General features: G+C 39.0%; 1 long non-coding RNA gene across 1 annotated transcript; it reads left to right on the top strand.

The window, feature by feature from the left end:
- Window positions 1–5,484: 5,484 nt before the first annotated feature.
- On the top strand, window positions 5,485–7,970 carry LOC116916600. Its single transcript, XR_006643490.1, has 4 exons — window positions 5,485–5,676; window positions 5,858–5,966; window positions 6,044–6,582; window positions 6,774–7,970. It is a non-coding gene; the product is annotated as an uncharacterized LOC116916600 (long non-coding RNA).
- The last annotated feature ends 708 nt before the right edge of the window (window positions 7,971–8,678 follow it).

The raw sequence follows: 8,678 nt of genomic DNA, 5'->3' as shown, positions 1-8,678 counted from the left end.
TGTTGACGTTGTGTAAAATGGAGGTAGAAGAAATCGACACAGTATTTGCGAAAGCTTTTTCCGCGGCTCTTCAAACACGGGAAAATATGTTGATGGATAATGACATTTTTCGATCAGCTATATATCTAGATCCCAGATTTAAGGTTAATTGTAAAATAAAATAGATTCGCTTTGTATAACTAATAGTAACTTGTTTTGCTTATTAAGTAATTCTATCTACTGATGAAAGGGTAAAAGCCAAAGCTTATTTGATCAATCCGTGGCAAACTGTCCATCAAATGAGGTTAGACAGAGAATCTAACAATAACTCTTTCCCAAACGGACAAGTTGAGTCTTTCATTGCGCCTCTTGATAAGTTCGAATCAGCCTTGCGGGAACGTGAAAATTCAATCGTTTCTCCAACATTCACCATTGAAAACAAACGAATCGACCACCTTTTGGAAAACTTTGAAGGTCACCCATGAATAAATACGACTGAAAATGTACTGGAGTGGTGGTATAATGCACGAACTGGCATGCCAGAATTATTTATTCTTCTCGAAATTGTTCATGGGGTCCCTGTTACTCAAGTCAACGTAGAAAGATGTTTCTCTAGCCTCAAGTTTGTTCTTTCTGCTTATCGAAATAATTTGACTCCTTCAATATTAGAGGACATTCTTTTGATTCGATGCAATGACAAATTTGAAAAATAATCTATCAATACATGTTCGGTTCGAAGATTAATTTGAATTCAGTGGGCTTCAGTTGTTAGGTTCTAAGTTTGATCTGGAGTAGGAAACGGCTTCGTTGGAACGATCTTGCCTTATACCTCCCTTATTTCTCTTATATACCACAAGCCCGTATTACCTCATCTCTGCCTTCTCTTATTGTTTTTTAAAGGGATCTTGTAGGTCCCCCCCATTTTCATGAAAAAAACGCAACTCTTCCTATCCTTACACTGAAACCACGATATCAGAAAAGAAACGGCCAGTTCTCTTTGTGTTAAGGTGAAAACTGAAATCAAAAACAGACATTTCGGTTTTCAAACTATCTAAAACAGAATAGCCAGAGATAGCGATATTTTTCAGAGGTTTGGGTCGCTGTAAACAACAAATCTTTCGGTTTTCCGTGGACGCACCTATTTCCGTCCAAAATTGCCACCTGGTAGAAAAGTTTACAAGCCTAGATCGGACATAGAACCGATCTCTGCCGCTAGATCATCTGATCTTTTGACTGGTGGAGATCGGATGATCTATCATCTCTCAACTAACTTATGAAATGAATTCCCTGAATTAATTTTTCGTCGACACATGTGTAATTTTAAGCGAATCGGCGCGGTGTCCCCCCTCTGGCATACTCCCAGTACCACCCTCTACTTTGTACTTACAAGCGAACGCTGAACAAAGGTTCAGCGGGTGGTACTGGGAGTATGCCAGAGGAGGGACACCGCGCCGATTCGCTTAAAATTACACGTGTGTCGACAAAAAATTAATTCAGGGAATTCATATCATAAGTTAGTACCAGGGATTTCTAGCATCTACAGAAGAATGAAATCCGTATCAATGCCAACAAACGGCATGCAAATGGTTCAAGCCATTTGTGTACAATTAAATAAAAAAACACCCTTTCTCCATAAGCTAACATGTAAGAAACACCATGTTCAAAGATAGCTGGGTTTTACTTTGACGGAAAAACCAGCAATCAGAAAATTTTTCAATCTCACAGCTAAATAGAAAATTGTCTTAGCTATTAAGCGATATAAATGTATAAGAAATAGCTTATATGTTAGACTAGAATAAGCGGGTCGGAGTCATGCGCATTTAACACGGGCGCTTATGGTAAAACGCAAAAGCGTTCAAAGTGAATGACGGTTACTGTATTTATCCATGTCGTCATGGGAGAGGGAAATGTAGAACGACTGCAATTTACGAAGATGCCCTTCGACGAATGGCACCGTGGGAAGGACCTAAGAATAATTTCCCACGATTTTCGAAAGCTTACTCACCCAGACTTGCCCGACCAAAGGGAGTCTAAACAGAACTTTAAAATGGCATCGACTTTTCCCTCGGGTAGAGCGAGGGAGAGGAGATTCGAGTTGATGATCATACCGAGATATTCCAGATTTTGACTTGGGTTTAGCTCAGATTTCACGCAATTAATGACGAACCAAAGAAATTCCAATACTGATACAACAAATTTTAACTCGCATTTAGGGCTTAGGCTGGGTAATGTTGCTTACCGAAACAATTTAGCTTATGTTCCAGCTGCCTGTAAATATTTACGTCGTTGTCAATGGAGTAGGTGTAGCCTTTGTGAATGTTATGCTGGAGATCGGTGTTCGATTCCAGATGAGGTGATGAATTATCTTGGTTACCTTACGTGAAATTCTCGTTCATTTATAAAACAAATTTTCATCGAGCAATATGTGCTTTTTTTGTTAATTAAATATTTTAAAAATAATAATTCCCTTCGTTTTAAAGTTATTAATATTCCCAGCATATTCCAATGAAGAATGTTATAATAGACGCCCAGCTAGAATCCATTGACAAGATTGAAGAATGAGACCAGCTTTTGATCCCCACGAAACAACAATTTCTCTCTTTATTGTACGGTATCCTGCACAAAAATCCGAACACCGATTTAATTTTTTAAAGTCACCTATTGGTGGGGTAAAGGGTTTTTGTTTGTTTTTATTTATGAGGGAGGGTAGACGGGGTGATGGACACATAGGACAGGGTTAGGTAAGTCTAGAAATTTTTTTGATGCCTTAAAGTATTACGCTTTAAGGCAAGTAACAGGTCGGGACATTTTTGCAACCCCCAGGGTGGTGTGTTTTCTTAAACCGACAATTGGAAATATTGGACTTAGGCTGTGTAATATTCCTTACCCAAATAAATTAGATAGCTGCCTGTTTACAATTATGTCGAAACCGATGGCATATGTGTGGAGCCTCTGATTGCGACGCCGTAGATCAGTGTTCGATTTCCGATAAGAAATTGCGAAATATTTGGTATCTTTATTGACTAAGAGACAGCTATCAACTCATGTCAAACCTAAGGGCAAAAGCTTTGACGTATGCTACCGATAGATGGAGGTCTAAGTAAGACTTAAACCCATCTCTGTCGTCTGGCATCGGACGCGTTCACCCATGACGGGTCGTGAAAGTCGGCGTGAAGGACGTTTTTTGTCAAACCACGTGGCATGGATAAAAAAATCATCAATAGATTAAGAAAATTACGCTGCTTTTTATGGTGTTTGAACAGACTCCTTGTCTGGCAGTTTTACACCAAACAGACGCTTTTGAAAATGTGTCAATTTTACGGTTTTTGTCAAATTAAGGGGAAAACAAACCAATAACATCCTTAAATAGATCAGCTCCTACTTGTTAATTTAGCATCAAAGCAGACGTAATTATCTGCCGTTTGGTTCGAAGCAGAATCAATTTATCTGGGAGATTCCTCCTGTCACATTTATTTACCTGGAACGGCAACCTCGCGTCCTACCCGCCAAATTTGGAAAATATTTTTTTTTACAACTGCATTTTATTTATGTAAATAGATTTTCTCGTAACAAATTTTTTATTCACTTTCATCTATCTGACACAAGTTTTGCATCATTCAACATCGTCTGCTAGTTGACTTTTTTAAACAATACAAGTGACGTAAATATTTCAATGATGTTTCTAAGTTAATTTGTGTTGAAAATGGCTTCATCGAATGAAGAAAAGATATGTGTGATTCACATAGTTGATACGGCTTGTTCGGGAAAGATTAAACTCTTTGATGATGAAAAGCTGATGAAATGTAGAAATGCACAACTGGTGTACAGTTTTCGAACAAACTCAAAGTTCAGTGGAGTAAAAATACCTGAATCCCCTAATGACATTTATGGTTATCATTCTTCCTGTTACATTAAATCACTGCTGTTTTAGGCAAGCAGATAATGTTAGCTCATCAAAACAAAGTGCAGCTGGAAATTCTTCCTCATGCGAGTCAGGTAATCCTTATCGATATTTTTTCTTTACAATTTGCTTCATTAAAAATATCCATAACACATTATAAAATACAGCGGACAAAGAAAGAAGGTAAAAACTGAGAGAAGAGCTGGGAGAAGACTCTTAGAAGACTGTCAGAAGACTGCCCGCAGACTGACTGAGTGACTTACTTGACGTTATGACGCTTGACTGTTTTTTCAAGTGGAGGTTGTATATCTTTTATACGGCAAGACAGAGAGCTGAATTTAAGGTCAAATGAGCTCAGACGTGGTCAAAATAAAAAGTCAGGCGGAAAACATCTGGGTTTACCGTTAAGATAATTAAATTATAAAGGGGGTCATTCGGGGCAACAAACTTAGGGTCAAAACAGGGCAATGGCTGAGAGATAAGGACAATAAATGCAGCGTGTTCAATTTTACTGTTTGAATTGGATTTGGGTGGTGAATCTTCACAATTGTAGATCTCTTATTTACGAGTATCTTCCTAATGAAAGAAGGTATTAATATTTTATTCATTGTTTTTTCGCAATTTAAATTAATGTATACATCGTAGAAAATCCCGTCACCGTAATTCAATTGGGAAGGCGTAGCCGGACGGCAAGGCTGTGCTTTACTGCGTGGCTTTGCTGTCTGACTAGGTGGAGCCGGCCGTTGAGGCTGAGTCGGCTGTGGAAGCTGAACCGGCCGTGGAAGCTGAGCCGGCCGTGGAAGCTGAGCCGGCCGTAAAAACTGGGCCAGCCGTGAAAGCTGAGCAATCCGACAGTCCTTTTGGATTTCAATCAGCCATTGCAGATCATCTCTACCAACATGGCCGTAGTTCCGCATTGAATCGCTATTTCAAATCTGAAGCGTCGTTATCCTAATGGGAGTTGCTGGCTGTAAACGCCATCTCTTGATGTTCATGGCCATACTGTTCCGTTAAAAGAAATTTAAATCAACGCAAGAATGGCTAGCATGAATATATTTCAGGTTATCTTAGCGAAAAAGACGAGGAAGAGCCTTCATCTTCTAAAAAAAATACGGATAATAAGGGTGTGCCAAAGCATAAAAAATGTGAGAAATTAGGAGTCATGAAGACCAGCCGTTTCGTTGTAAAATACTCATCAAATAAAAAAAGAAGATGTAAGGAATTTATGGTAAGTTTACCACTAGTTAGCCTGTGCAATACATTGTAACTATTTTTCTTTGATATCCATAGACGAGGCAGCTGGCCCAAGATGGAGATGCTCTCATTGTAAGTTTAATTTACACGCTAAATGAAAAAATTCGCACAAAGGATTACACAGCAAAAAAGGATTTTAGTCTTTTGGGGTAAGCCTTAGCAACCCCCAAGTAAGTGGGAAAAAGCAAAATTGTTGTATTTTTTTTAAATTTTTGGGTTGTTAATACAATGCATCATGTGTGGGTATAATTTGTAGGAATATATACAACATGTCAACAATAGATGGCAGCACCTGACAGATGGCAGCACATACTAATGACGGATGCCTCGGCCTTCTCTTCCATACATCATAGGCCCAAGACATCCCAGCAGCCATTTTTTTAAGTTCTGCTCCAAGCTAGCACCACGCTAACACCACGCTGAAGTCTCTCTCATTTTCGTTTTGCTCACATTGTGTAAAACTGTGTTAATTATTCACTCCACTGAAGCCAGTCATTTCTACAGTTACATTCAGTTCTTGTCATCGAGTATTGTATACTCAGGTAATTAATTCTATGTTTCTCTTCAATGTTTATTCGTGTGTTGAAGAAGACTACAACTATGTTCTCATGTATCCTACAATAAATGTAGAAGCCTGTCTCAGACAGAAGCCTAGTTATGTTGAATCCATCTCTCATATACTCGTCTATCTCCAACATAATTTCCCCGAAATTTTCTGATTAGTGGTCCCCTGGATGGAATAAAACCCGAATAATTTGTGGAATTGGAAAATTTGGAAGAACCACGCTTTTTCATGGAATGGTTTTTGTTTAGCCACTTGCATCAAAAACACGTAAAATCAAAAGTTTTCAAATCTTTAATAAATTCCCTCAAAATTTCACCTAACACACTTGAATCGAATCCGAACAGGCATTTGTTAATTAATCTTTATAGAATGTGACACAGTGGTAAGCCATGGGAATAGCAGGGTGATCTGCAATTTCTGGACATTCCTGCTGCAGAGCTTCAACAAGACATAGAGAAAAATAATCTCAACTCAGAGGATCCTCTGAAAGATAGAGAAGGAAGGGAGTTTGAAGCTGTACCAGCCAGTTTTGTCTATTATGAGTATCAACTGCTTATGTTTGGTTCTTTATTAAGACGATTATTAATGCATAGAATTTTTCATATTTAACCATTGTTTGATGACTTTGTCCGAGATGCCAATAACGTTCCTGCAACAACCTTTAGCTCATGAACCCTTTTGGATCCAACAATTTAGGAGAAAATTGCTTTGGAGCTGCTCTTGTTGATGAGCTTATAACGGACAGGAAAAAACTAATTCTGCACTTGCTAAAAAACTGCCAGTGGCTACTGCACCAAAACTGCAAGTGGCTCCTGCTCAAAACCGGCAAGTCGCTCCTGCCCAAATACTGCTAGTCGCTCCTGCCCAGACACCAAAATTTGTGGTATATTCATGAAAATCTTCGTTCGTTGGGAATGTAATTTGCTTAAGAACAAAGAAAATTTTGATTTGTTTAAATTATTTAACATTATATCTTACAAAAAAATAAAAATTTTCTTCTTTCTTAAGCAATTAACATACCCAAAGAACGAAAATTTTCATATAGATATCCTATATTATGCAATTTCATATCAGGAATCGAACACCGGTCTCCGGCGTTCTAGCCGGAACCTCTACACATATGCCAGCGGTATCTACGAAACCACGCACAAACAGCTAGCTAATTTTTTTGATTAAGGAATGTTTCAAAGCCTTAGCTCAACATTTCCAACTGTCGCTTAAAAAAACACACCCCCTGAGGGATTCATAAATGACCTGACCTGTTACTTGCCCTGAAGAAAAAAAGCAAGATGTAGACTTTCCCAACCCTGCCCTGTCATCTCCTCACCCCGTCTACACTACCTATTAAAAAAAAATAAAAAATAAACGCGTTACCCCGCCAAAAGATGGCTTTCAACATTTGAATCGGTAGTCGGATTTTTGTGCAGGATACTGTACGTATAGAAGAACTCTAATAGAGTGCCACGTAGCGGTAGAGCACTATCGCATCTATCTATAGTAACTGAGATCGGCAACCATAATTAGGTGTATGTTGTATTTCTCAGCTTCATTAGAAACACACGGGAATTTATGCTTTTTGGGAACAGCTGCTATGGAAGGAAATCTCTACCGACAAGACTGCTGGACATCTCAGATTATATTGCGGGAAATCTCCGATAAAAAGATCGCCGGACATGACAACCGAGTCCATAGTTTCAATCACCGCAACAATATGGAAGAAGCTTAGTTCTTAACACAAATATCTATGTAACAGTGTTCCCTAAGATTAAACAATTTTGTGTAAACAGTGATACTATTCTTGACGAAAACAAAAAAATCGGATGTTTATATATGCAAGTGTTCAGTATGTAATCTCTATTCAGTGAAGGAGATGGAAGATCAACATCCTCTTTGGATAGGGGGAAGGAATGAAGTAGGTTGAAACTGCTTTCATTATGCTTGACGGCAACTTGCCGTAGTCCTGAAGTTGAAGTGACGCACAGTGCACACACTACGTCACCACGCATACGATTTTAGCCGCTCTTATTGCGCTTAGCGGTAACTCACCATGACCCGTAGTTACTGATGGCGCGTAGTATGTTACTCTCTCACCACACCCACTTCTGTCTCTACCGCCTAGGCGTGTTGATGATTTCTCCCATGGCGTTTGCAACTGTTGCTACTTAAGTGTTTAAAAAAAACCTCCTTTTCGCTATTGAGCTTAGATTTGCCCGTGCTCGCATCTTGTGTATACTTGTACCGGGATATAAATAAACGGCCTATGTTCTCTTACTCTTACACTAGGTATCCAGTATAGTGTTGTTTTGGTGGCTAAGCTTCCTTAATTTTCTGCGGCATTTATTATTTTATAGATTATCTGGTGGTTCCCGATATTGAGGGATTTTAGAGCTTGTACCACTGACTTTGAGTCTGTAAATATGGCCAATACCTCAGTCAAGTCATTTTGGCACTATGTGATTTCCATAGCTCTCAGGATGACATAAATTTCTGCTGTAAACATTCCCCTCCCTCTGATGTCCCTTCCCTCATTATGTATACCGCATAAGGTTTTTTTTATCTTCTTTAGCTGATTTATTGATGTAAGCCCTTCTTGTTGGCCTAAGATTGCATTCTAGTTCTTGGTTAAGGAGTTCAGCAGCAGCTTAGTTTGATTTGCTCTTTTTTTTTTACATAGGGGAGAATTTGAGTTCTGTTTGTGGTTTTTGCCTTGGTTGCCCAGCGTGTTGGGTTTACTGCAGGATTTCTTTGAAAGGATCGATACCAGCGAGTGTTATATGCTCTGTTGCTAGTTTAAGTGCGGGGGTGTTTCGATTTTTTCATGTTTTGGGGGATTTTCTATAGTCACTGGATGTTGAATAGAGTGGATGGTTTCAGGATTTGTATCCCGTAAGGCCAGTTACTGCTGGCGCAGAGGGTCAGTCGGGTTTAACGGTGGTAAGCCTGCCAGACTGTTTGTCCTTGCTACGGTTAAACTTATCT

The sequence above is a fragment of the Daphnia magna genome, linkage group LG2 (assembly GCF_020631705.1).
Source record: "Daphnia magna isolate NIES linkage group LG2, ASM2063170v1.1, whole genome shotgun sequence".
Classification (NCBI taxonomy): domain Eukaryota; kingdom Metazoa; phylum Arthropoda; class Branchiopoda; order Diplostraca; family Daphniidae; genus Daphnia; species Daphnia magna.
The sequence above is the reverse complement of the archived record's forward strand: the minus strand, read 5'-3'. Positions and strand labels throughout refer to the sequence as shown.